Raw genomic sequence first — 27,630 nt, forward strand, 5'->3', positions numbered from 1 at the left:
TCCGTGAGGCCGAGTAGGTGCGGGGAGAAGGCTGGCTGACGGGATCTGTGGGAGCAGGCGGTGCACGACTCCCAGTGATTTCTATTTCTGTGGTCTATGCTGATGACACGGTGTTTTCTGCCGACAGGAGCCCAGCAGCTGTTCCCTCCCGCTCACCCCTGCGGCGTCACTGTGAGGGGGTGTATTTCTAGTGCTCACTGACAGCTTTCAGTGCCAGGGGATGCTTTCTTCAGCTCCTAATGGCGACGCCTTACATGTGGATGGCACTTTACAGTTTACAAAGCAACTTCAGAGACCAGCCTCCAGAACACCCTTTTGAGGTGGATCCGGCAGGCTGGTCCAGGCCTGCGTCAGGGATAAGGAAACACCTGCCCGGTTAGATGCGCTCGCCCTGTGCCTGGTTTATGCCACCATCGGGGGCGGAGCTGGGGGCTGGCAGGCTCACCCCACAGCACTGGGCCGCCCCATCCACTTCACCTTTGCTTCCACAAAGCCTCTCGGGAAACATGCTCCCTGATAAAAAAAAAAAAAAAAAAAAAAGAATAGAAAAGAAAAGAAAAAAAAATCGTTCTAGCTCACATCTAGCTTTTCACTGTAATAAGAGTACTAAGGAATAGTTTATTTGGGAGGAGTGGTGGGAAGTAAATTATAAAAAGAAAAAAAGATGAAGAGGGTTTCTATGCTGGAAAGCTGCTTTCTGTCCCCAGAACTGAGCTCCTGCTAGCATCGCTGGCTCAAAATAAATCCCCTTTTCAGATGTGACCCTTTCCCCTAAGCCTTCCACAAACTCAAGCCAGATAGGTTTGAGGGAGAGTGTGAGCTATTTTCACCACCATCTGGGGTTCTCCCTATTCTTTGCTGGAGGGCGAAAAAAAGAAAAGAAAAGAAAAGAAAAAGACAGTTGAAAATCCTGGAGAATTTCCCCCTGTTGTGAATTTGCGCCCAGCTGTCTGCACCCACCAGCATGCCGGCCGTTCCGCTGTGGGGCCCGGGGGTCAACGCTGTTTTTCCTTTTGGAAGACTCACTTTGCCTCCCACCTCTGAGCAAAAGCAGCAGTGACAAGTCAACCACAGTCTAGTCCCTGGCTCCACGGGGGCCCCCGGGGTCTGGGGAAACCTGGACACGACCTTCGATGTCCAAGGGACAGGAAGGGCGCCCTGGCCCCGCAGGCCTAGCTTCTGAAGGCGACTGTTCTGTGAACTCCAGCTCCAGAAACGCTCCCACCGCCCGCCCTTGCGCACTCTGTCTTCTCTGGGTCCTGCTTGAGTGGTGGCCAAGATTGTGAGCCACTGAGATAAAAATAAATAAATAAATAAAAATGCTTGTAGGGAGGAAAGCCTGGAGGTTAAGCCTAGCCTCCTGATGGCAAAAGGCCCTCAGAAGGACGGGAGAACAAACACAGAGAAAAATCCTTGCAAACAGCCCTCCTTTCCCACTTCGCGCCCCACCTCTCTCCCGCTTCCGCTCTGTCCCTTCCTCCTCTCATCTTTTTTTTCCCCCTTTTTCTCTTTTCCCCAGTAAAACCTACCTCCATTACCTAACAGAGCACCTCTTCCACAGACCCTTCAGTTTAGTATCATCTGTAACCAATGAGGTTTGTGTCAGTTTTAACCCTTGGTAAAATTCTGTTAGAGTGAACAGTGAATTCCAAGAAACTGTCTAAATAATTTGGCTACGTTGAAAGTTTTTGTAGTAAACGTTGCTAGGAGAAAAATTATGGCTGAATATCTTTGAGGCCGCAGAGTGTTTTTATTGTAAGGGCATTTGACACAATATTAGGGACAGGGATGTCCCAGGTACGGTGTGGACACTTCCTCTAATCCATAGGACTTCACTTGCCACTGCCACCAGGCTCCTTCTAGATCCTCTCGGATGCCTCCATCCAGGAGCTGGCCAGGTGCTCCTCACAGCTGTATGATCAGCTGGAATTAATTATCCTCTAAGGATTCTGGGAGGACTTCCTGTGTGATTAGCATCTGGTTGGGTACCGCAAAGAAACTCCAAAACATAAGACAAGATTCCTGCTCTTGTGGTGTTTACAGTCTAGACGAGGGGGATGCATCCAACACACACACAGCCAAATTGAACGGAGCAGGACCACACCGAGTTAAGGGCTCTATGGTGGTGGACGGCAAATGCCATCCTCAGTCTGCCTGCCCTGGGAACCCAGCCTTCCAGGCACAGGTGAAGACTAAGCCAGCCTCCCTCTCCATCCCCATCCTCCCAGTGTCTCAGAGTCCTTTGCTCATTGTAGACAAATGCCCCTACAGAACGTCTCACATTGTGTTGTGTGGTGATTATTTTCATCTCTATCTCTATAAGCGTTTTGAGCTCAAAGGCTCCATCTTGCAAAGTATCTGGTAAGGAACTGGGGGCCTCATCAGTTTTTAAGAAATTTTAAAAATGTTTATTGGATGCCTAATGTGAGCCAAGGGCTGGTGCCAGAGAACTGCTGGCTGGCTGCCCTCCCCTGTGGGATTCTGTAACAGCAACGTTATACCTCATTCCTCTTCCAAGGTGCACGGGGAGAGGCGCTGCTCCGGGGGACTGGATATGGAATCATAGCAGGAGATCCGCGCGGGTGGTAGGAAGTTAGAACCCTGAGGACCACTTCTCTAGGCACAACTGTGGGGTCAGGTAGTCTAGTTTGGAGCAGTTGGAGGTGGAAACAGGCTGCTCTGGTCCCCTCTTAGCTACATCTTGGGGAGAATTGATGTCTGCATGTTAATGCTCTCCAAGATGTCATTAACCGCCCAGACACCCTTCCTGCTGAGACAGGACCCATGAGGAGGGGTGGACGAGGAGAGAGAACTCCCTTCGAGGGTCCTGTCCTTTGCTCCGTGAGAAGTGATCTATTAGAGGCTGACAAGTCAATAAAGGCAATTTAAGTCCCTTTCTTGGAGTCTGTGTGACTTACAGGAAGGCAATGGTGGGGCGCCAGGGTGGGGCCATGGGCCCTTTGCGCCCTCCCCTCTCTCAATTATAGCAAATTTGCCTAATGCACTAAAAGCCAATGAATCAAGTCGCCTGGTGATGGGATGTGGAAGGCGAGGGGGAAGACGTCGGATGCTGGCAGATGCCCTGCTAACCTTGGCTTTAATTAGGTTTGAGTGGATAACAAACAAAACAATCCTTCATTTGAGACAACTAACCGTGGTGAAAAAGTGGCCCAGAGTTGGTTCTTGCAAATAAGTGACATCCTGGGTCTTGAGGGAGGCCTTTGTTACTTCCCCAGTCTGGATCACATTTCTCGAAAGAGTTGGTGGATTTAGACCCATATTCTCCAAACCGGGGCCCAAGTTAACACCTGCTTGTCCCTTGTGATGGGATGGGAATCCCACAGTGTTTGAGCTCAGCAGGATTAATCACAAGGAGGAAGTCACAGCATTCTTCTCTTTCATGCTAAGGGTAGAATTTTAGTAGTCTTAAAATTTAATCAAAAATTCTACAAAATCAGTAGACCATATTGATTGAAACTGCCAAGGTCAAGAAAGAGAAGGAAAGATTTACGACCTATTCCAGGTTCAACGCTATAAGGAGACATCATGACAACTGAGTGTAACCTGTGATCCAGAAGTTTCTTCTCCCACATTGAGCACTATTGGAGTAATGGGAGAATTTGAATAAAGGCTTTACATTAGCTAATAGTATTGTTACAATGCTAATTTTCTAATTTTGGATTATTATTGTACTATGTTCATGTAAGACAATGTCCTTATTTTAGAAAATATACACTGAAGGGGTACACTGGCATCGTATCTGCAACTCACACTCAAATGTTCTGAAAAAAAATCTATCTCTATCCATCCATCAAAAGCAAAGTTGGTAAAACACGTGTGGGATCCAGGCGAAGAATAGATGGGAATTCTTTGTATTAAGTTTGCGTCTTTTCTGTAAGCGTGAACTCACAGCAAAGTAAAAAGCTTTTTTAAAAAATACAGTTGGTCAAGAGATTGGCAGCTAGGACCAGGGGAACAGTATGTGTCAGTCCTTTTCTCTTCTGCTCTTTCCAAACCATCCTCTCCATCCAAATCATGGCCAGGTTTGGGATGTAAATCTCTGAATGCACAGGGAGTGGTGGGCGATTGCTGTAAGGGAAGAGGTTTCTCACATGATGAGGTTACATGAAGAAGTCTGCACAAGGGACCAGTGGCTAGATGATCACCAAGTTCCTTTCTAGCTCCAAAGTTCTATAAACTTTGGGTTCCATGAAGTAGAGGGGAAAAAACACTGCTGTGGTTTGAAGTCGTTCAAACAACTTGAAACTACCCTCTTGCTCTGCTTCTGCTATGATACCCCCTAGGACCACACGTCGGGGGAGAGGTGGGGGTTCTACCTACTGCTGCATGGAGAGCTCCCCTTGTTCTGGACGCCCAAAGCAACGGTGATCCTTTCCTGCACCGGTCTCAGACAGCCCACCCCACCTCCTCCTTCCAGGATAACCCCTGCTCAATTTTGCTGACCTGATGGACTTCCACAGGGCTCCCAGGACCAAAAGTATGAGAACACAGCTAAGATGCAAAGGATTTGTACTGATACGCAATACGCCCCTTTATGCGTATGGATGTACACATGTATTTTCTAACACCAGTCTCCAACATTATCAACCTTTAACAATTTTTAAAACGTCCTCCATTATAAAATATCTTTTAAAGATATTTAACAACAAACTGTCATCAGTTCTGAATTTCTCTGAACTTAAGGACCAAACCATCTGCCGGGAACTTCCGTGGCACCTTTGTAGGCGCTGAGTAAGTTGGCCGGTGGCACTTCTGGAAATAACCCCAGGGGTTCTTAGCCCCAAGCCACCAACCAGGAGCTGAGTCCCCTGCTCACAGGCAAGAAACAAGCAGATCTGGGGCTGGGAAAGGAGAACTGGCCCCAGTGGATGACAAACACTTTATTTTAATGTCCACATTTTGTTAGTTTGTTTTTGACTGTGCAGCAGGTGACTACGGCGGACATTGTTGCTTGACGTACTTAATCACCATTCTCTTCTCCTCTCGTATAAGAATCCCAATTTTGCTTGTGAGTAAAAATACCTTCCCAGACTGTCGGGGAGCTAGGAGCACTCAGATGGTGTAGCTTCAGCAGGTGGGATTATAAGAAGAAATTGCAGAGAAGGTTGTTTTGCCTGATAAGAAATAGACTCAGCTGGCACTAGCCTTTTGCCTTTGCCTTTTCCCCATCTTCCAGCCTGGGAAGTGAGTGCCTGTGACGCCTGGGCTGGAGAGCAGCCATTCTTGGAGCCGGGAGGATGGGAGCGACAGTGTTGGTGCAGCCGGGTCTAGAAGAAACCTGGCCTCTTGGCTTCTTTCTGGGCTGCCCCCGGACATCTCATTATTTGGGGAAAATGTGCTCCTTGTGGTGGGGGTTTTTGTTACCTGTCTCTGAACACAGCCTCCACAGAGACACCCACCCCTCCCTCATCCTTGCGACTTTCCATGACTCTGACTCTACACCCAGGGCCACCCATCCACGCATCAAGGAGCCATCGTCTCCGCTCCACAGTGTCTGATTCCGGGATGGGCCACAGCTTAAGCAGAACAATTGCGATAAGTCAGGACTTTTGCACCAAAAAGATGGACTTTCTTCACCGGATGGATTTGGAGTTACAAAGTCTAGAGTTGTGGCATCCACGTGGTCGAGGTGGGAAGAAAGCCCATCGAGAAAGCATCTGACATGTGGGAGCGTAATCCCCAACTGCGAGGTGAAGGGGCTGGGTTCTCGTGACATCATTTCTGTCCCTATGTCACCCTGTGCCTGAAGCCGGTCCTAACTGTGGACTCTCTCATTATACAAACCAAGAAATATCCTTCCTCCTTAAGCTGGTGAGGCTTTCCACAAGCCAGGTGGGGCTGAAGAAGTCTGATCGGTTCAGAGGCTCACTGAGGGTGTGAGGGGCCCAGGGGAAGGTCCTGGAGGCCGCGCTTGGGTTCTTGGAAAGGACATCATGGCTAATGACCTGGGCTGTGATTTGCAGGAACGGGAGGCTTAGTTGAAGGAAACTTCGAGTCCCTGTCAGGTGTCAGTCTTCATCCCGATCAGGCATACACTTTGATCTCTGGGCCCAGTGAGAACAGTTTTGTCAACTGAAAAGGAGACCCATCCTGAAGCAAAACAGGGGTCTGTTTTGCCTTGGGGGAGGGGAACGCAGGCTAATGGAACATCCTGTAGTGAGTTATCCGCTCATCTTTCAAGAAACACAGTCACCGGAGACAACGCTCGCTTTCATAGAATTGTCTCTGACACCACCTTAATTCCACAAATTACTGTCACCCGGAGCTATAAGGAGTCATTTTTAAACTAAACCCACTTGGCAGGCCAGAGGGCAGGCTTTCAGAGTGTAGCTCATAAACGGTCCTAGGATTTCCCAAGCGAAATACCTGGCACTTTGTAGGTGGCTTTAACCCAGAGGAGACAGGAAGGGCCCAGCCTAGAGCCGTGGTGGGGATGGCAGGGCTCAGAGGACAGAGGAAAAGCCTGTGTCCTGTGAACCGGCTCTTTTCTGACTGAATACCTTCCGAGACGAGCCCGCTTGAGAGACCACGATGCCTTCGCTGGGGGAAAGGTGAGACCCACCGCCCACGGCGAGGCAGGCGGGCCCTAGTGTACCACAGTGTGTCCTCTTCTTAAATCACCACCTTGAGAATAAAACCTGCCTTAGAGGTTGACATCGTCCCCTTTCAGAGACACCATGTGGTACGTTCATTGGCTCTCAGGTCGGCCCTGGGCCCCAGCAACCCATGTGTCCCCAGAGTGTTACAACTTTTATCATTCGGCCTTTGAGGGCAGTAGAGACGGCTGCCTAGGATGGAGAAGGCTGGGCCTCCCCTCCTGTCCCTCCAGCACAGTTTCTGGATTCCGTCAGGGGCCACCCACCCACCCAGGGCCTGAATGGAAAAGACCAGCTTCCAGAATGATCCACTGGCCTTTCTCCTCTCAGTTTAGCTAGAGATCACATAAAACTGAGGGGGAGGCCTTCCACAGAGCGGCTGTACCCTCACCCGAAACACCTTAGGGATGTGCTGTGGGACCATCGAAGGGAACCTCACCCTCACAGCAGTTCTGGACGGTGCGTGCAGTGGCCCCACTTCACAGATCAGGAAACGGGACTCAGAGTAGGCGAGACATTTACCCAGGACACCCAGCTGTGCTGGCGCTGGTCTCCTTCACTCTGAGGTCAGTGTTCCCAGCGTTCCTGCTCCTCCGTCAGCCTGCGCTTCCCCAGGAACCCAGTGACCAGAGCAGCCAGCTCTCTGGGGCAGGCGGCAGTGTGGGTGGTGTGGGGTTCCCTCCCTCGGGTCTTGGTCTTTTGCATCTGACAACTAAGAAGGTGCTTGGGGGGGCAGGGCGGGACTGTGACTCCCCCCACCCCTACCCCACTCCTCTACCTCCTATCTCTTCAAAAGAAAAAAAAAAAAAGAGCATCAGCATCTTTATCTCTGACCCGGGTCACAGCCAGAGAAGAACACGAATGAAACAGCCCCTGCGGCTCTGAAAACTCCTGGCTGCTTTCCTGGGGCTGAGTCACGTCTTCGCTTCAGGAAGGTGTCATTAATTTGGTGCAAAAGAAATAAACAAATGCAAGTAACAGTGTGGCCTAGAGCTCCCCAAAGGAGCTGAGAACCTTCTGGGTTGTATCCACAAGCGTGGGCTGAAAGCAAAGATTACAGAAGGCATCGGTGGGCCTGGAGCGTGAAAACATTCCTTTGGAGTAATTAATTAAGGCAGCTTAGTACCTCACTAGGCTATAGCTTCTTTGAAGATGCCTGTTTTTGAATCAGGAAGGCTTTTTTCTGCAAATATGTTTTTATAGTAAGTGTGTGTGGGTGAGACCAAGGTTGGGCTTAGACCCCAGGGCAGGTGACCCAGGGATGCGGATGAAGGTAAGTGGGTGGCAAGAAAAAGAAAATAAAATAAAAATTGTCTTTGGAGTTTCTGTCCTGGAGATGGCAGGACCCCACAGGATGTGACATGGTGCCCTGACAATTGTGGTGCCTTTGGTCTTCCAGCCGAAAGTCTGGGGCTAAAAGCAGCATCTCCCAGAGAGGATTCAGATCCTAGTCCACAGTTTAGAGGGTTAAGGAGAAAAGGGACCCTCCTGCACTGCTGGTGGGAATGTGATTTGGTGCAGCCACCATGGAAAACAGTATGGAGATTCCTTAAAACACTAAAAATTGAGCTACCATCTGATCCAGCAATCCCACTCCTGGGCATTTATCTGGAGAAAATTTCAATTCAAAGAGATACATGCACCCCAATGTTCATAGCAGCACTATTTAGAATAGCCAAGACATGGAAGCAACCTAAATGTCCATTGACAGATGAATAGATAAAGAAGATGTGGTGTATATATATATATATACACACACACACAATGGAATACTACTCAGCCATAAAAAAGAATGAAATAATGCCATTTGTAGCAACATGGATGGACCTAGAGATGATCATATTAAGTGAAATAAGCCAGACAGTGAAAGACATATATGATATCACTTTATGTAGAATCTAAAATATGATACAAGTGAACTTATTTACAAAACAAAAAACAGTCACAGACATAGAAATGGTTACCAATGGGGAAAGGGGGGAAGGATAAATTAGTAGTTTGAGATTAGCAGATACAACCTACTATGTATAAAATAGACAAAAAATGAGTTTGTACTGTATAGAACAGGGAACTATATTCAATATCTTATAATAACCTATAATGAAAGAGAATATGAAAAAGGATATATATGTATAACTGAATCACTTTGCTGTACACCAGAAACTAACACAACGTTATATAAATCAACTATACTTCAATTAAAAAAAAAAAGATTTACTCTTGGCAAATTTCACGTCTACAATACCATATTGTTAACTATAGTCACATGGCTGTATGTTAGGTCCCTAGAACGTAGTCATCCTACCTGACTGAAGCTTTGTACTCTTTGACATCTGCTTATTTCTCCCCTGCCGCCTGCCTGTCCCTGGTCAGCTATTGGGCTGAGCAGATTAGTCAGTGTGCAAACTGCCTCGGCCTGAGGGCTCACTGACCTGCCCCAAAGGCCCTGCAGACTCCAGGTCCATCCTTCTGAGCAATAACTGCAGAGCAGGGCCAGGCCTGGATGCCGGAGCTGGAGCCACATCCAGGACCAACGCCGGGCTCCTGCATCACTGCCTCCCTCCCCCATCCTAGGGCTCTGAGGTGGGGCGTGCAGGCTGCCTTCCCCTCACCCAGCAGGCAGAGCTGGCCACCCCTGGGATCCAGACTCCTCTCTTCCCCTTCCTTTCCTCCGCCCCAGAGGGCTTTGATCAAAGAGAGAAGAGAAGTTCACAGTTTTCACAGAAGCACAGCCATGCGGAAAGGCCAAGAGACGTGCTTAGCTTCTCTGTCAGAAATTTAAACCTAGGAACTTTGCAGAAATGGTGGAGCTGGGGAATTAACCACAACTTCCCGGCCTTTTGCCAGGTAGAGGAGGCCTAGGAAGGATGAAGCTGCAGCCCATGGCTGGGGGCATTACCCTCCAGGAGAATCAGCCTTGCTGTTGCAGGGCCCACCACATGCAGGGCCTATCTCCCAACATCAAAATCCTGCGAGGGTCTGCACCTACCTCTAAAGCCTGGGACATGCTCAGAGGGTTGCCTAGACCCTGCGTCTGAGCCAGGGGCTTATCACCCTTCCTCTGCCCATCAGCAGAGGGCAGCTTGTGCTGTCTGGGTGAATACGAGGTGCAGTAAAGAATGCAGGTAAAATGCCTGGGAATCCTTAAGTGATGAAGAGTATGTGGTTGAAAGCCAGACAGATCTGTGTTGCACTCTTGTCACCTGATGATCTTGGACAAGTTACTTAACCAGGCTGAACCCCAGCTTCCTGGATTGACGAGTGACAGCAGTGTCATCTACCTTTGGGACTTCTGTTGTGAGAGTAAGCGAACTTGTACACATAAAATACTTAACACTGTTCTTGCCACAAAAACTAGACCTCAAAAAATGTAGCTAAGATTAATTAGTTTTTAAAAGGATCCTGAATTTTAGAAGGAGGCTTCTAATGCCCAGGAATTCCATTATAAAGTATCCACTTACATACTTGTAACATAGGACAATGTTATCCCCTCTCCTGAAGATGACACAGGAAGATGACACCTTCTTGCACCTGGAGGGCCCCAACCCCATCCTCCTTCCCATGCCCACACTGGACTATCTGCTGGAATCTCACTGCTCCATGTATCGGGAAGCCTCAGGGCTAGAAAATACCTTTAATATTATCTCCTTTATCCTTCCTAATGGTTCCTGACCATTTCTACAACATCTTCTCTACTGTCTCTCCTAGGGTACCAGGCATACCTAGGAGACATTGCAAGTTTGGTTCCAGACCACTGAGATAAAGCAGGTGTCACAATAGAGCAAGTCACACAAATGTTTTGATTTCCCATTCCATGTGAAAGTTACCTTTACACTCTAGTCTGTTAAGTGTGTAATAGCATTATGTCTTTAAAAATGTACATACTTTAATTTAAACAATACTTTATTGCTAAAAATGTTGACCACCATCTGAGCCATCTGGAGATGTAGTGGTAACATCAAAGATCGAGGGATAGACTGGGATTTTAAAACTGAAGAATAGATAAACAAGATTATACTGTATAGCACAGGAAAATATACACAAAATTGTATGGTAGCTCACAGAGAAAAAAATGTGACAATGAGTGTGTATATGACCATGTATGACTGAAAAATTGTGCTGAACACTGGAATTTGACACAACATTGTAAAATGATTATAAATCAATAAAAAATGTCAAAAAAAAAGATCAATGATGGCAGACCACCATAACAAATAGAATAATTATTAAAAATTCTGAAATGTTGCAAGAACTATCAAAATATGGCACAAAGAGAAGAAGTGAGCAAATGATGTTGGAAAAATGACATTAATAGACTTGCATGAATGTTCAATTTATACAAAACACAATTATCTAAAAAGCACAATAAAGCAAGGTATGCTTGTATTTAAACCTCTTAAAGTTGTAATACCCATCCATCCATTCATCTATTCAATAAATAATCATTGATTAGAAACTATACCAAGCTTGTGATAACATACTAAGAACATACCAATGAGAAAAGGACACACCATTTCCATCCTTGTGAGTCTAGTGAGTAGAGGCAAATACTTAATACGTGCTAGTACTGACATTTAATTATAACTGCCATTAATGACTGTATGCCCCATGTCATCTGGAAATGCTCACAGTTTAGATAAAATCAGTTCACATTCCCAGAACACTTCCTGCTCTCCTGAGGACTCCTGGTGGCAGTGGGAGGGGGTGTCTTATGTTCTCATGATCAGCTTTGGAGCCAAACCAGTTCAGCTCATTCACCACCTAGTTGTTTTGTTTGTGCTGTTGCTGTTCCACATTGCACCACCCAGATGTGAAACTTGGACTCATCCTCAATTTCCAGGAAAACTCTGCTTAAACGACAGTAATTTGTTAATGGATATACTATGTACAAAGATGTAAACTGTGACTTGAAAAACGTTAAATGTGTAAAAGAGGAGTGTAAAAATGTAGAGCTTTTGTGTGCTTTCAAAGTTAAGTTGTTATCAGCTTAGACTGTTGTAAGATGTTTTATGCAAGCCTCTTGCTAAGCAGAAAGCAAAAGCCTATAGGAGATATGCAAAAGATAAAGAGAAATGAATCAAGGAACACCGCTATAGAAAATCATCAAATCACAAAAGAAAAAAGCAAGAGAGGAAGAAAGGAATTATAAAACTTCTCATCAGAAAACAATTAATAAAATATCAGTAGTAAATCTATACCCATGAATAATCACTTTAAATGTAAGTGGGCCAAATTCTCCAATCAAAAAGTACAGAGTGGCGAAATGGATTAAAAAAAAAAAAAAAACCAGATCCAATTACATGCTGCCTACAAGAGACTCCAGTGTTAAGAACACAAATAGACTGAAAGTGAAGGAACAGAAAAGACATCCCATGCAATTGAAAACCAAAAATTAGGAGAAAAAGCAAGTATAGCTATATTCATATGAACAAAATAGACTTTAAACTGAAGAATGTAACAACAAACAGAAGAAGTCATCTAACGATAAAGAGGTCAATTCACCAAAGTGATATAACATTTATAAATATATGCCCAACATAGGAACATTTAAATATATAAAGCAGATATTAACTGATTTGAAGGGAGAAATAAAACAATAGTAGGAGGCTTCAATGCCCCACTTTCAAAATGGACAGATCATCCAGACAGAAAATCAATAAAGAAACATTGAATTTAAAAACTATATGTTAGACCAGATGGACATAACAGATAAATATAGAACATTCATCCAACAGCAGCAGAATACAAATTCTTCTCAAGCACACATGGGGTATTCTCCAGGATAGATTACCTGTTGGGCCATAAAACAAATCTTAATAAACTTCAGAAGATTGAATTCATATCAAGTATCTTTTCTGAAGTATAGAACTAGAAATCATTTATAAGAAGAAAGCTGGAAAATTCACAAACATGTGAAGGTGAAACAACATTCTCTTAAACAACCAATGTCAAAGAAGAAATCAAAAGAGAAATAATTGTTTAAAAAAAGCATCAAGACAAATGAATATGGAAACACAACACACCAAGACTTCTGGTTTGCTGCAAAAGCAATTCTGACAGGGACGTTTATAGCAATAAATGCCAACATTAAGGAAAAAGAAAGAGCTCTCTCAAATAAACAACCGAACTTGATATCTCAAAGTCCTAGAAAAAGAAGATCAAAGTAATCCCAAAGTTAGTAGAAGGAAGGAAATAACAAAGATTTAAATAGCAATAAATGATATAGGAGCTAAAAAGCAATAGAAAAGATCAATGAAACTAAGAAGCTGTTTTTTTGAAAAAGATAAACAAAATAGACTTACTCAAAAATAGACAGAATTCAAATAAATAAATAATATTAGAAATGAAAGAGGAAACATCACAACTGATACCACACAAATACAAAAGATCAAAGAGACTACCATGAACAAATATACCAACAAATTGGACAACACAGAAGAAATAGATAAATTCCAAAAACATACAGCCTGCCAACCATGATGAAACAGAAATCTGAATAGACCAATTACTAGTAAGGCAATTGAATCAGAGATAAAAAATTTCCTAACAAAGAAAAGCCCAGGACCAGATGACTTTACTGGTGAATTTAACCAATTGTTTGAAGAACTAATACCAATTCTTACCAAATTCTTCCAAAAAATAAAATAGTAGGAAATACTTCCAAAATCATTTTACAAGATCAGCATTACCCTGATACCAAAAGACACTACAGGTTAAAAAAATTACAGACCAATATACCTGATAAACATAGATGCAAAAAATCCTCCACAAAATATTAGCAAACCAAATTCCCTAGTACTCTGGAAGAATCACACACCATGATCAAGTGGAATTTGTTCCAGGGATACAAGGATGGCTCAACATCGGCAAATCAATCAGTATGATACACCACATTAACAGAATAAAGAATGAAATAACATGATCATCTCAACAGACCCAGAAAAAGCATTTTACAAAATTCAACATCCTTTTATGATAAAGACTCTAAACAAACTGGGTATAGAGGAAACACACTTCAACGTAATACAGGCTATATATGACAAGCCTACAGGTAACATCATACTCAACAGTAAAAATCCGATAGCTTTTCCACTAAAATCGGAACAAGCAATGAATGCCCACTCTCACCACTTTTGTTCAATGTAATATTGGAAGTCCAAGCCAGCGTAATTGGACAAGAAAAAGAAATAAAAATATCCAAATTGAAAGGGAAGAAGTAAAACTGTCACTATTGCAGATGACATGATATTATATGTAGAAATCCTAGAGACTCCACACAAGCGCGCGCGCACACACACACACACACACACACACACTGTTAGAACTAATAAACAAAGTTAGTAAAGTTGCAGAATACAAAATCAATACACAGGGTGGTAGATATAGCTCAGTGGTAGAGTGCATACTTAGCATGCACGAGGTCCTGGGTTCAATCCCCAGTATTTCCATTAAAAAAAAAAATCAGTGTACAAAAATCTGTTGCATTTCTATACAGTAATAATAAACTATCAAAAGAGAAATTACTATCCATTTACAATTGCATCAAATGTAGTAAAATACCTAGGAATAAACTTAACCAAGGAAGTGAAAGCCCTGTATACTAATAAGTGTAAGACATTGATGAAAGAAATTGAAGGACACACAAATAAATGGAAAATAATCTATACTCATGGGTTGGAGAAATTAATATTGTTAAAATGCCCATACTACCTAAAGCAACCTACAGATTCAGTGCAATCCCCATAAAAATGTCAATGGCACTTTTCACAGAAATAGAAAAAAAATCCTAAAACTTGTATGGATACACAAAGACTGAATAGCCAGCCAAAGCAATCTTGAGAAAGAGGAATGAAGTTGGAGGCATCACATTTCCATCAGATTTCAACTACATTACAAAGCTATAATTATCAAAACAGTATGGCTTTGGCATTAAAAACAGATACTAAAGTGAATGGAATAGAATAGAGAGCCCCCAAAATTTATGCATAAATGGTCAATTAATTTTCAACAAAGAAGTAAAAAATATACAATGGGGAAAGGGTAATCTCAATAAATGTTGTTGGGAAACTGGACTGCCGCTTTAAAAAAAATAAAACCAGCCTCCACAAAAATCAACTTAAAATGCACTAAAGTCTTGAACATAAGACTCAAAACTATAAAACTCCTAGAAGAAAACATAAGGTATAAGCTTCTCAACTCTGGTCCTGTAAATAATTTTTCAGATTTGATGCCCAAAGCAAAAGAATATGAAAATGAATACATGTATGTATATGTATGACTGAAACATTATGCTATACATCAGAAATTGGCAGATCGTTGTAGATAGGTAGATGAAAAGCTTCTGCTCAGCAAAGGAAACCATTAGCAAAATGAAAAGGCAACATATGGAGTAGAAGACAATATGTTTTAACCACATATATGCTAAGGGGGTTAGTATTCAAAATATAGAAGAAATTTATACAACTCAACTGCAAAAAAAAAAAAAATTAAAAAAAACAAAGGACCTGAATAGGCATTTTCCCAAAAACATACAAATGGCCAAAAGGTACATGAAAAGATGCTCAGTATTAGTCATCAGGGACTTGCAAGTCAAAACCACAATGAGATGCCACCTTACACCTGTTGGAGTGAGTATTACCAAACAAGCAAGAGATAACAGTGCTGACGAGGATGTGGAGGAGAGAGTGCTTGTATTCATACTGTTCGGTTGTAAATTGGTGCTGCCACTTTGGGAAATAGTAGGAAAGTTCCTCAAAAAATTGCAAATAGAACTACCGTATGATCCGGCAATCCCACTTCTGGGTATTTATCTGAAGGAGATGAAAACAGGATCTCGAAGTGATATCGACACTTCCGTGTTCCATGCAGCAGTATTCACTGCGTCCAAGAAATGGAAACAACCTCAGTGTCCATCAGTGAATGAATGGATAAAGAAGATGATAAAACTCATAGAAACAGAGTAGAGAAGTGGTTTCCGGGGCCGGAGGGTAGAAGAAGTGGGGAGTGATTGGTAAAAGGGCACGAGCTTTCAGTTACAAAGATGAAGAAGGTCTGAGGATCACATGCAGAATGTGGTGACCATGGTTGATAGCACTGTGCTGTACAATTGAAACTTGCTAAGAGAGCAGACTTAAATGTCCCCCCACACCCCCCAAAAAGGTGATTATGTGAGGTAATAAGTGTGGTTTTTTACTCAATGGAGGAGAATCCTTTCATGATGTGTACATATATCAAATCATTATGTTGTATACTTTAAAGATCTTTTAATTTTTTTTTGTCAATTATAACCTCAATAAAGCTGAACAAAAAAGAAAATGGTACTTTTATAAGGAAACCTGTGGGTTGTTAGACCTACCTGTAGATTTTTGTAGGAAGGAGGTATCAGAGCAGGGGTCTATACTATAGCAATCCAAACAGTTTCAAATTGTACGTCAAGCATCCTCTTTCTTAAAACGTCCTCCAGACACCCCAGCACTGGGGATTCTGTTCACCACTCGACCCCGTATCTTACTCAGAGCTGACCCCAGCCTCACAGCATCTGGGACGGCTCCTCCTTTTCACTCTCTCCTCCATTTAGAGAAACACACATTTCTATCTCATACGAAACAGTTTTGCTTTTTTCTGTCTCTTTTGTAAGCTCCTGCCAATAACCCTGAGGTCCTCTTCTCCTACCTGAAGCTGATCATAAGGTGTTTTCCTAAACAGAGGACTTGCCACCCAAGAGACAGAGTGCTGTCAGCTGTCCACACATTTTTGTCCCAGTCATGCAGTGAAAAAGTGCAGGTTTCGTGTGTGTGTATAATGGGGTGGGGATGCCTGCCTTAATTTAGATGTTAATAGAGGACAAGTAAAAGTTAGAGGAGGTAGAAGGGGAGACAGAAAACTCGAAAGGCCACTGTGGCTGGACCACAGAGAGTGATGGGTGATGGAGATGAGGGTACACCTGGAGAAAGGTACAGGAGCATCACCCCCTCCCCAGAAAACTGATTTCATTTTAAAGAAGCCCTTCAGGGAATCTTCTCCAGTGCTGCCTACCTGTCAATTCCACCCCAGCTCTGCTCCCTGGGGCTGCCCAGAAGTACAGTTGGACAGCACTCCTCCGACAGCTGGGATTCTTGGTGATTTTTTTTTTTAAGTTCTTGAAATGTGGTCCAATAAATACTGTGCCAGCCAGCATCTCCCTTGCTTGTCCCCACCCTCATGCCCCTCCCTCAACATGGAAAAAAACAGAAATGAGCCAGCTTCTGATGACTCCTTCTTTCTGCGCACTTTGCTCCATCAGGAGAGCACTGGGCAGGAGCGGGGGCCTCACTGGATCCGCTCAGCCTGTGCTGGCTTATCGGCATCACTCGCCGGCAGCTTTGATCAGTCAGACCTCTTTCCCTGCAAGCTTCCCGCTTCAAACACCCACATTAACCGTCCTTTTTCTGCAAACTGGGAGTCCCCAGCCTACACCAAGCCTTTGCGTGAGGAGGGAGAAACACTCCCTTGGGGCCGATGCAGAGTCTGGCCAGAGGACTCTGGGCTGGAGTTCAGCATCTCCCGGACCAGGATCCTCTGTGCAGGCTGCAAACTGCACAAGCGAACCAGGAGGCCTGGGAGGACAGCCAGGAAGCAAAAGCCTGGCCTCACTGGGGAGGACACTGAGGCATGGGGGCTTGGGTTTACGGGCCCACGGTTTAGACAGATTCAAACACACCAGCCTGTAGGAGAAAGCCTGGTTCAGGGCAAGAGCCAGACGGATGGACGTTAGACTGTTGCCCCTACCAGCTATGTGAACGTGGGCTCTCCGAAGCCTCTGTTTTGCTGTCTATAAAATGGAGGTAAAGGTTTTCATCACACAGGACTATAAGGGTTAAACTGGATATAAGCCCCCTGAGGTTGGCACGGGACGGTGTCAGCTGGCCACCTGCTCCCAGCCCTGGGTTGGGAGAGCAAGCCAGCAGGCCGAGGAGGCCGGGGTGGAGGCTCCAGGGAAGGGAGGAGGCCAGAGCTGCGCGGCAGTGGGGGCTCCTTTTTCGGGTGACTCACAGCCTGGTGACTAGCGAGGCTGGCAGGCAGCACGTCTTGGTGGGGAGGAAGCCCCCCCAGCTCCGTATAGTCAGCATATTGTAGGGGGGTGGAGGGCAGCTTGGTAGGCACGACACAGCTCCTGAGACATCTGTCGCAGAGTTTGAGAAATACAGAACAACAGGAAACACTCTGGGCAAATATCAAAATAAGATTTCTTGTAGTGTGAAGAGTTGGGAATGGGTCCTGGCGGAGGAGAGACACACCAGGGATGAGCGTGGTGGGGGGAGGAGGCTTCGGGGAGAATGCTCTGGACCAGCCCCACCCAGACCCAAACCTCAACAAAGACAGGGGAAAGTCAGGTAAGATTCTTTCCTGCCACTCCAGCTGGCGTGCCACGCCCTCACGAGACTGAAGCCTGACTCCTGTCCAGGGACCTCGAGTCAGGCTTTGCAGAACCAGGTCAGTTTCTCTCATCACTCCTGCGGCTTCTTGGGGATGAGGATCAGATCTGTGCCCCTTTATTCATTAGTTAAAACCAGATTAATTGAACACCTATATTATTCCACGTATGTGCTAGAACCTGAAGTTACAAATATAAATGGGATATGAGGCAAATCCTCATTTGGCTGTCATCACTAGTTTGTAATTTAATTACTAATGTGTAAGCAAGTATGAAAGGTGGGGTGTGTGTGTGTGTGTGCACATTTGGTGTCAATCTTTGTGAGTGTATGTATGTAAATGACTGTGTTTGCGTATGTTTTTTCGTGTGTGTACCCATACATGGAAGTTTGCACGCATGTGCAGTTGACCCTCGAACAAGGGGTGGCGTTCGATGCTAACCCTCTGCACAGTCGAAAATCTGAGTAGAACATTTAGCCAGGCCTCTGTATACACAGTTCCTCCATATCCACAGCCCCACATCCACGGATTCACCCAACAGCGGATCGTGTCGTACTGTAATTATTTACTATTGAAAGAAATCTGCTTATAAGTGGACCCGTGCAGTTCAAATCCGTGTTGTTCAAGGGTTGGCTGTGTATGTGTGTTCATGCTTAAGTGTATATGATTATGCATGTAAGTCTACGTGGGTAGTTAAGTGTTTTAAATCCTTCTAAGTGCATCCTTTTTTCTAATAACGAAGAAGAAAATACAGGGAGAATTCTCTGTAATGGGTCTGAGATTTACGTGTATAGAGATGGGAAGTAATTGTTGGGGGGCATTTGCTTCAGGGATTCTGGGAGCTGGGGGCTCATGCTGCCCCACATCACCCTTACTTCCTACAAGGTAGACTGAGGACCAGAAGAGCCAGGTGCACATAAGGGACTGACCACGGGTCAGGGCAAGCAGGAAGCCAGGACCCAGGAAGGCAAGGGCAGAGTGAAGGAATTTGCCCATCCCAGGGGCTAGAACTAGCAGGGGATTAGAACGCCCAGCGAAGGCTGAGGGCTTGGCAGTTATCAGAGGACTTAAAAGACCAGGAGTGAACAAGAAAACATCTGAGACCCATGTGCCCTGGCAAATGGGGCCATGACTCCCCCAGCCATCAGAGCACAAGGTCATTTCTAGACAAAGGCTGTCTCAGACGGCGCCTCATTGAAATTTCCTACAGGGAGGCAACCATTGCCTGGCTTGGGAACCAGCGAGAGATCAGTGTCTGAAAGTAACGTGGCTCCTCCCAAGACGTGAGCCACAATACTTCCGAAGAAGATGGAGATCGTGGAGGAAGATGTGGGGGAAGGCAAAGAGAGAGACCCAGAGGGGCTCAGAGCAGGAGTGGGGGATGTATCAGACAGGATGCTGGGGTCACCTGAAAATATAGAACATTAGCTTACCATTGTCTTTAGCACGGTTTGTCACTGAGATGGGCTTCTTTGAAATTTATGCTCACATAAGATCATTTTTATTATGCAGTTCATCACAAGAGGGAAAGGGAAAAGGAAGTGTATCTGAATGCTTCTATTTCATTTGCTTAATGGAGCGCTCAGAGTAGGAGAGAGAAAGCTCCCTAATCATTTATTTTAGCAATCAGAGTTATATTCGAGAGTTTCTGACAGTGACATCCAGTCATTCCGGGCAGGGAGACTGACGGTCTTTATCTCGGTGCCCATGAATGGAACCAGACCTGCCTTCAAAGCTGCGCTGTCTTCTGGGAGTGCAGATAACAGCGCTGATTGGAGAACGGGGCGGAGGGAAACCACGGAGCGCACGCTCCAGTCCTGTCGGGCCTCGGAAGAGAGCTCAGTGTTGCTTCCCACAGTATCCCAGACTGTCGGTTTCTGGGCTGTGGGAGGGATTTCAGACGTGCGTTCCCATCTCTTCTGCCCAGAGCAGGATTTCCTTTCCGCCCTGAGCTGGTGAACCTGGGTTGGCTTCCAGGGTTCCCGGGGTCCGTTCTTAGCACAGGACCTGGGGTGAGGAGGACAGGGGCCCCCGAGATGGACAGTTTCTTCTCCAGGCTACTTGGCTTGATTTCTAGACTGTGAGTTCACATTTCTTATCTAAATGAGAGACTCATGTGTTTGGTAAGAGCACTGGCTGTAGTCAGGGTAACTGAGGTTCAAGCTGACCTTGAACTGACTCAAGCTGACTGGACTGACCCCCCCAGTGGGGAGGGCCTGGGACAAGTTACTGGGAATCTCAGCTGCTGGTCCAGCAAGACTCAGAATAGCCTAGAGGTAAAGGGAGTGGACTCCAGAGCAGACTTGCTGTGTGACCTCGGGCAAGGTTATTTATCTCTGTGTCCCAGGTCCTCATCCACAAAATGGAAATTATAATAGTATTTATCTCATTGGATTACTATGAGGCTTGAATGAATTAATATATATAAAATATTAATATATGTACAAATACAGACCTACATGTACATACATAAATAGCTGAGAATAGCGTATGGCACACTTGGCGTCCGATGTTATTAATCTGACTGTATCTGTAAAGTGGAGATTACGATGGTACCCACGTCACCGGGCTGTTATGAAGATTAAGAGACCGTGCTTATGAAATGCTTTGCTTACCACTTGGCAAACAGGAAGCTCTTGATAAATACAAGCAGTCGCTGCTAACGAAGTCAGCCTGGACGCCGGGTCAGGGCCCAGGCAGCAAGGCGATCCCAGCAAAGCGAGCCCGCCCGCCCATCACCTCTCCGAACCGGGAGGAGGTCCGGGTGGGCTGAGCCTACGTCCATCGCGACAGACGGACGGCTGTTACCCAGACGCTTCTGATCTCAGCAGACTCCCGGCCTGGCCCAGGGGTCCCCGCTCTTATCGACCCCGGGAGGCGTCAGACTGAGGGGGCTGATTCCTTCATGGAAGAAAGATGCCTGCGCCTCCGAGCTCCCGCTGGGTGCGAGACAGAGGAGGGGTGGGCGAGCGTGGGCGCCGGGCCAGGGGAAGGCGGCGTGGGTGTGTGGGAGGAGCGGAGAGATGGCTGGGCTCCCACCGCCGGAGACGAGCGCGCCCTGTCTGGACGTCTGCTGGGTGCTGGATCCCTGCCTGGCGCCCGCCCGGAAAGGCACGTGAGCCTGTGTCGGGACCCTCCCCCGTCCGGAGAAGACCCACTTTCAGAAAACGGCCTGGCAGAGGCGGATGGATGGCAGGCCGACTGCCCCCTGAGGGCACCGAGGTGGAGAGCCTGGGCCACCACCTGCCAAGGCTAAGAGCTGCCCTGCACATCCTTCTGAGGATAATGGACGTGCCGGCCTGAACAGAGGACAGGGAGGACGTCCTCTCGCTTTGGGGAGGGACCCCTAAAGCCAGCGGTCGCAGCCCCGCCTGGAGCCAGGGGAGGGCTGCCCTGCGCCGCTGGTATCAGCAAGCCCCCACTCCCAGGCTAGGGCCTCCCCATGACCGCAGATCTATTTTCATTCCCCAGGACCTTGCCTAGGATCAAAGTCAGTGCTTCCTGCTCAAATAGCCAGTCACTTGTCAGCGCTGTGCAGCAAATTATTTAGCAAATGATAACAATAACGAACCTCTGTTTAGCTGACAAGCAGATGAGCCAGACTGTCCTGGGTACTTTCTCTGCTGGGCTCTGCGCTCAGGTTGCCTGAGTCTCTGCTCATTTATTTAATTTCTACAGCCCTCCGTCTCCTCACCTGTTAGATGGGGAACATCCCACGGTGAGGGACTGCTGTCCTGAGGATGAATGAGATTCGTGGGGATGGAAGACACCGCACTGCACCGCCTGAGTCTCATTCAAGACGGAACTTGTGGTCCATCTCTGGGGAACACAGTGGGCAGTGAGTCCCCCGCTGTCAGCTCCTTCAGATCTGCCTCAGCTGCACACACAGAGCTGCTTTGGTTCAAGTCACGCCCTTCCTGAGGAATCCTTGGAGGCCTCGGCACAGCACACGTGCCCCAGAGTGAAGACCCAGGGCCCTGCCAAATCCATAGTTTTAGGGACGTAGTCCTTAGACGTCTCCTTCAAAGTAAAGGACCAATGATTGGACCTTGAACCTCCTATCACAGTGATGGAAACAAAACACCTGGTGAGCCTCTTCGAGTTCTGGAATCAGCACATCCCACCCCTAGGGACTGTTCTATCCCATATACCAGGTGATGCGGAAGACTGCTGGCTTCAAGGGAGGCCCAGAGCAGGAAAAACCCTCTGTAGCTGGTACCATTAGGGTCTCACAGCCTAGCAAACCCTTCTGTGTCCAAGGTTTCAGTGATGGTTTGAAAAGATACCATGTGCAGATTGTGGCAAGTCCCCGTGAGAGAATCACAACTCAGGGCCCTGGGGTTCTGGACCATATGCCTCATGGAAAATGGCTCCTGGTACGGTATGAGGTCTATAGAAATGGGGTACCTGCCCATGAGACGTCAAGGGACGATGTGGCTGGAACTGACCATTGTGAGCTTGTCTGTCATCTGGTCAGGCAGGCCCAGCTACAATCCACTGTAAGGTGGAGGTGGTGCATCCAGGATCAAGGACAAGCAGGGACGGAGGGCACAAGGGATCTGCCTGGCCCCCAGGGCACCCACTCCTGCCGCACCCTCCCTCAGCTCACCCCTGTGGCCCTGAGAGAGGGAACCTTGTGAGATCAGCCAAGGAGGAAAGAATCTGAGCTGGGTTTATGCAGGGTTAGCTCTGTAACTGAGTACAAGCACCAGTGGCCTTAAAAGTGCCTTCTGCTTCCAGGAAGATGGAGTAGACACAGTTTTCCCTATTCCTTCCATTAAGCACAACTAAACACCTGGACAATCTATATAAAACAAACATTTCTCCTGTTCTTGGCTCTAAAAGGTGGAGAGAAGAAAGCAGACCATTGGGGGCCTTGGGACCTGAGGACAAAGACAGAGGTGAGGGAGGTGAGTTCTCTGGGTTTCTCTTTTCCTTTCTATATCCCAGGCTTGGAACTGAAGTTGGCAGCTCGGAATACCAATGAGTCTGGCAAGATAGCCCCCCAAAGACCTGCTCTCTCCAGCCAAAGGACCAGGAGAAGGGCAGTCTAGCAAGACAGAAATCTTGAGAGAGTAATCTCTCTACTTTAGCCAAATGCTGCAGGAAAAATTGTGGCCCATCCCCCACCCTCACCAGCAAAGGCTGAGTGGGGACCCTGGACTCCTACCCTCTCCAGGCTGTCATGGGGTGCTTCAACCCCCTTGCCCTGTGGTGTCAAAGAAGGCCCAATAGAGAGACGGGAATTTTATTCCTCCAGCCCCACCCCACTATAGTGTCAGTGGAGATCACTTGGGAAGCTGGATTTGCATCCCAATCTGGCTGTAACAAGGAGTCTCTCTCTCCCCCAGCTGAGTAGTGTCAGAGGAAGTCAGCTTTAGACAAAGTTTAAAAGAGATTCAAAGTCTCATAATGTAACACATAACATGATACCACAAAAATCCTGCTTTAAGTAAAAATGCAAGGAACACAGCTCAGAAAGGAAAAAGCAAAGCTGTCCCTATTTGCAGGTGACATGATTGTTTGTACAGAAAATCCCAAGGAACCTAAACCACCCCCTCCCGCCCAGAACTAATAAATTCAACAAGATTGCAAGATGCAAGAAAATATGCAAAAATTAATTGTATTTTGTACATGAGTAATGAATATGTGAACACTAAAATGAAAAATACAATACTATTTGCTATTGCTCAAAAGTGAAATATTGGGGTATAAATCTAACAAAACATGCACAGTGCTTGCATGCTGAAAACTATAAAATGCTGACAAAGTAAATCAGGGAGGGTCTACATAAATGAAGAAACATACCATGTTCATGGATTGGAAGACTCGGTATAGTAGTCAACATAGAAGTCCCACAAAACAGTGTCAGCAGTTCTGATTTATTCTGTGGCCTCTCTCCTTGGCTTGCAGGTGGCTGCCTTCTTGCTGTGGCCTCAGTGATCTTTTTGGTGCCTGTGCACACTTGGTATCTCTTTGGATGCTCAAATCTCCTCTTCTTGTGGGGACACCAGTCAGATTAGATTCAGGCCCACCCATATGATCTCATTTGACCTTAATAATCTCTTTAAGACCCTATCTCCAAATGCAGTCACATTCTGAGTCACTAGGAGTTAGGATTTCAACAGATGAGGTTGGTGGGTTGAGGGGATAAAATTCAGTCTATAACAGACTCTTTAACTGGAAGACTCACTGCCATCTGGTTCTTCCCAGCTCCACAGCCTCATATCTTATCTCTTCTCACTTCATTCCCTATGCCTCACTCACATTCAGACACGTTTAGCTCTTCCAGTGCATCATGAGTGCCCATACCTCCATGTGTTTGTGTGTTATTCCCTCGGTCCAGGACACTCTCTATTCCCCACCATAAACACTCTCTACCTCCAATTCACCAACCTACTCTTCCTTATCCTTCAGACCCCAGTTTAGATATTATCCCCTTCAGGAAGTCTTCCCTGACCCCAGCCTAGGCTAGTTGCCCTTCTAGGTGTCCCCATCCCAGCACCCTGATCACTCCATGTGCTCCAGTGATGCTGGCTCACCTCTTCGCCTCCCCACCAGACTAAGCTCTGTGGAATCAGAGGCCATATCTAACTTGTTGACTGTCAGGCTCCCAGAGCTAACAGAGGCTCTGGGATATAGTAGATACTCTATGTTTGTTGAATAACAAACAGTGAATTTGAATATAGGATGAATGGATTTGAGAGGCTGGCTTTGTGTGCTGTTTTCACAAGTCTCCTGCCCCCATTGCCTGAGGGAGACAAGGGAGCGATCTTCTCTCCTGGCCATGCCTGAGATGGAAGTTTGGGGGTCCTGTACTTCTCTGCAGGGGTCTTTAATTCTTCCGTTTAGTAGCCAATCCCATGCAGCCATGCAAGAGCACATCTCTTTTACTAGTGTTGATGGTACAAGATGTGTGCAGATTACGTGATTACGAGTACCAGGTTTCTCCATCTTCAGTTAACCTGGCATCAATTTAAAGCATTAATCTGTCACTTGTTTCACCCTCTGTCCAGTTAGCAGACTCTTCCAGACAAGACCTTTGCAGTCCCTGCCCAATTTTGCTCATTCACTCTTCATTCGCCCTGAATTACACATTTTTCCTGCTCAATCAGAGGTCTGTTTCTCTCTTTCAGTTTCCCAGGGCCCTCCACTCTGTGTGTGTGTGTGTGTACGTGTGTTGTAGAGAGGTATTTTCTGAGTCTTGTATAAGCATCTTTGGCTTTGGGGCAAAACTACCTATGGCAAAGCCCCTGAAATTTACTCCATATTATCCGTTTGAGTTTTGCCCCAAACCCTTGTCTCACTAGAATCTTGTCTATTTCAAGCCCCAGGTACTCTCATACGTTCCTCTGAACTGTGTCTCTGATTTAGGTCTGCAGGGAGGCATACTTATTTAACTGGGTTTGAATTCCACCTCTTCCACTGGCCACTTTCTGTCAAGTGACTAAGACTTTCAACATCCTACTTTCTTTGTTTGTAAAGTGGGGTTAATAGTGGCACTGGTCTTGTGGAGCCTCAGTGGGGTGAGACAGGTAAAGGGCCTGTCACACAGTAAACTTTCAACAGTGTTCACTTTGGCTATACTGAGTCAGCCTTCCTACCTCTTCTCCGTTTCTTTGAGACCTAGAGCCATGAGGCTCAGGTTTCAGACTCAGCTCTTCCCCTTACTGGCTCTGTGACTTTGGGTAAGTCTCTTAACCTTTCTGAGCTTTAGTTTTTCTCATGGGTATGAAAGGCACAGAGAGCCTGAAGGGCTGTTGTGGGGGTGAGAGGTGGTCAGCTGTGGAAGCTCGTTATCCACATGGTTGCCATGCACACGGCATGCAGGTGATGGCACAAGATCCAGGAGAGTGCCTGTGGTCCTCAAGCAGCTCCTGTCAACATCACAGACTGGCTGTGGCAGAACAGCTCACATTTGCCATGCACATCAGCATATGAAATTCTTGTTCTTTTACCAGCAGCTTCCCTGAGTCTATTTCTGGAAGTCGACTTCCTTTTTTCTTTTTTCTTACAATATTGATTTGCTTAACAGTTCACGTTTCCCCAACCCATAGGCATGTGAGCTCACACACACACACACACACACACACAGGGTCTGGGGGCCTCCATCCATATGCAGGGATGGGGCAGGTAGATTTGAGAGGGATCTTTCTGAGAATCTGGGATCTGGGTTGGACTTATTCATTCTCACTGGTTATGACTGGGCTGGAGGAGCATTAATATCATCATACTTTTATACAAAAATGTTGTAATAAATTCACCTACAAAATGTTATTTTGGATCTTTGAAATCAGTCATTTGATTCCTTTATAATAGAGTGGAGGAAACCAGGGCTTCTAGAAGGGAAAAGCTGGTCTAAGATCATTTGCCAGAGTTTTCATTGGTCTGGGTGCCTCTCTTAAGTTGGGTTCTTCAGAAGCAGATCCTGAGACAAGGATTCTTTTACAACTGATTTATTAAGGAAAAGCTTTCAGGAGAAACTGGAACGGAGTGAGGGAAGCAGGATGGGGAAGACAGAAAAGCTGACAAGTGTGCAATTTCAGGCAGGGTCGCTGGACACTGTCTTCATCCTGATCCTGTAAAGAACCTCTATGGTATAAATGATGCCTCAAAGTTTGCAGGGACAGGAGACCAGAGAGCTGAGTATACACTGACCAGCTAATGGACCAGACAGGACTAACCTGTGAGGCACTGCCTCCTGGCTGTCTGCACCTTTTCTTCCTTTCCCTCTGTAGTTCCTGGGCCATAAACAAGCACTTTAAAAATAGTTTCCTCTCATTCATTATTAGTAGCTGTGTAAGTTGATGTAACCACTTCAGGAAACAGTTTGGCATTGTCTCCTAATTTTGAATAGCTTATGCCCTAGCAACTCCCCACCTAGTTAGGAACTCTTTCTCATGTGTGAGAAGTCATGTACAGGGTGTTCACAGCCCAGTAACCGGGAACTGGAAACCAACCACACCCTCCTCAATGGCACCATATCTATATAAATTGTATACAATGTATCCACATGATGGAATACTATAGAGCAATGAAAATAAACTATCGCTTTATAAAAATGCATATATGAACCTCAAATAAATGTTGAATGTAAGAAACTATAATACAAAAGCATATATGATTTCATTTATATAGAGTTAAACAGTAGGCAAAACTAAACTATAATATTTATTTTTTTATTGAAGTATAGTCAGTTTACAATGTTGTGTCAATTTCTGGTGTACAACATGTTTCAGTCACACATATACATACATATATTTCTTTTCATATTCTTTTCCATCATAGGTTACTACAAGATACTGAATATAGTTCCCTGTGCTATATAGTAGAAACTTACTGTTTATTTTATATGTAGTAGTTAGTATCTGCAAATCTTAAACTACCAGTTTATCCCTTCCCACCCCTTTTCCCACCTGGTAACCATAAGTTTATTTTCTATGTCTGTAAGTCTATTTCTGTTTTGTAAATAATTTCATCTGTCATTTTATTTTTACGATTTCACATATAAATGATGTCATGTGGTATTTTTCTTTCTCTTTCTGGCTTACTTCACTTAAAATGATGATCTCCAGGTCAATCCATGTTGCTGCAAATGGTA

The sequence above is a fragment of the Vicugna pacos genome, chromosome 33, assembly GCF_048564905.1.
Source record: "Vicugna pacos chromosome 33, VicPac4, whole genome shotgun sequence".
In the NCBI taxonomy this organism is placed as follows: Eukaryota; Metazoa; Chordata; class Mammalia; order Artiodactyla; family Camelidae; genus Vicugna; species Vicugna pacos.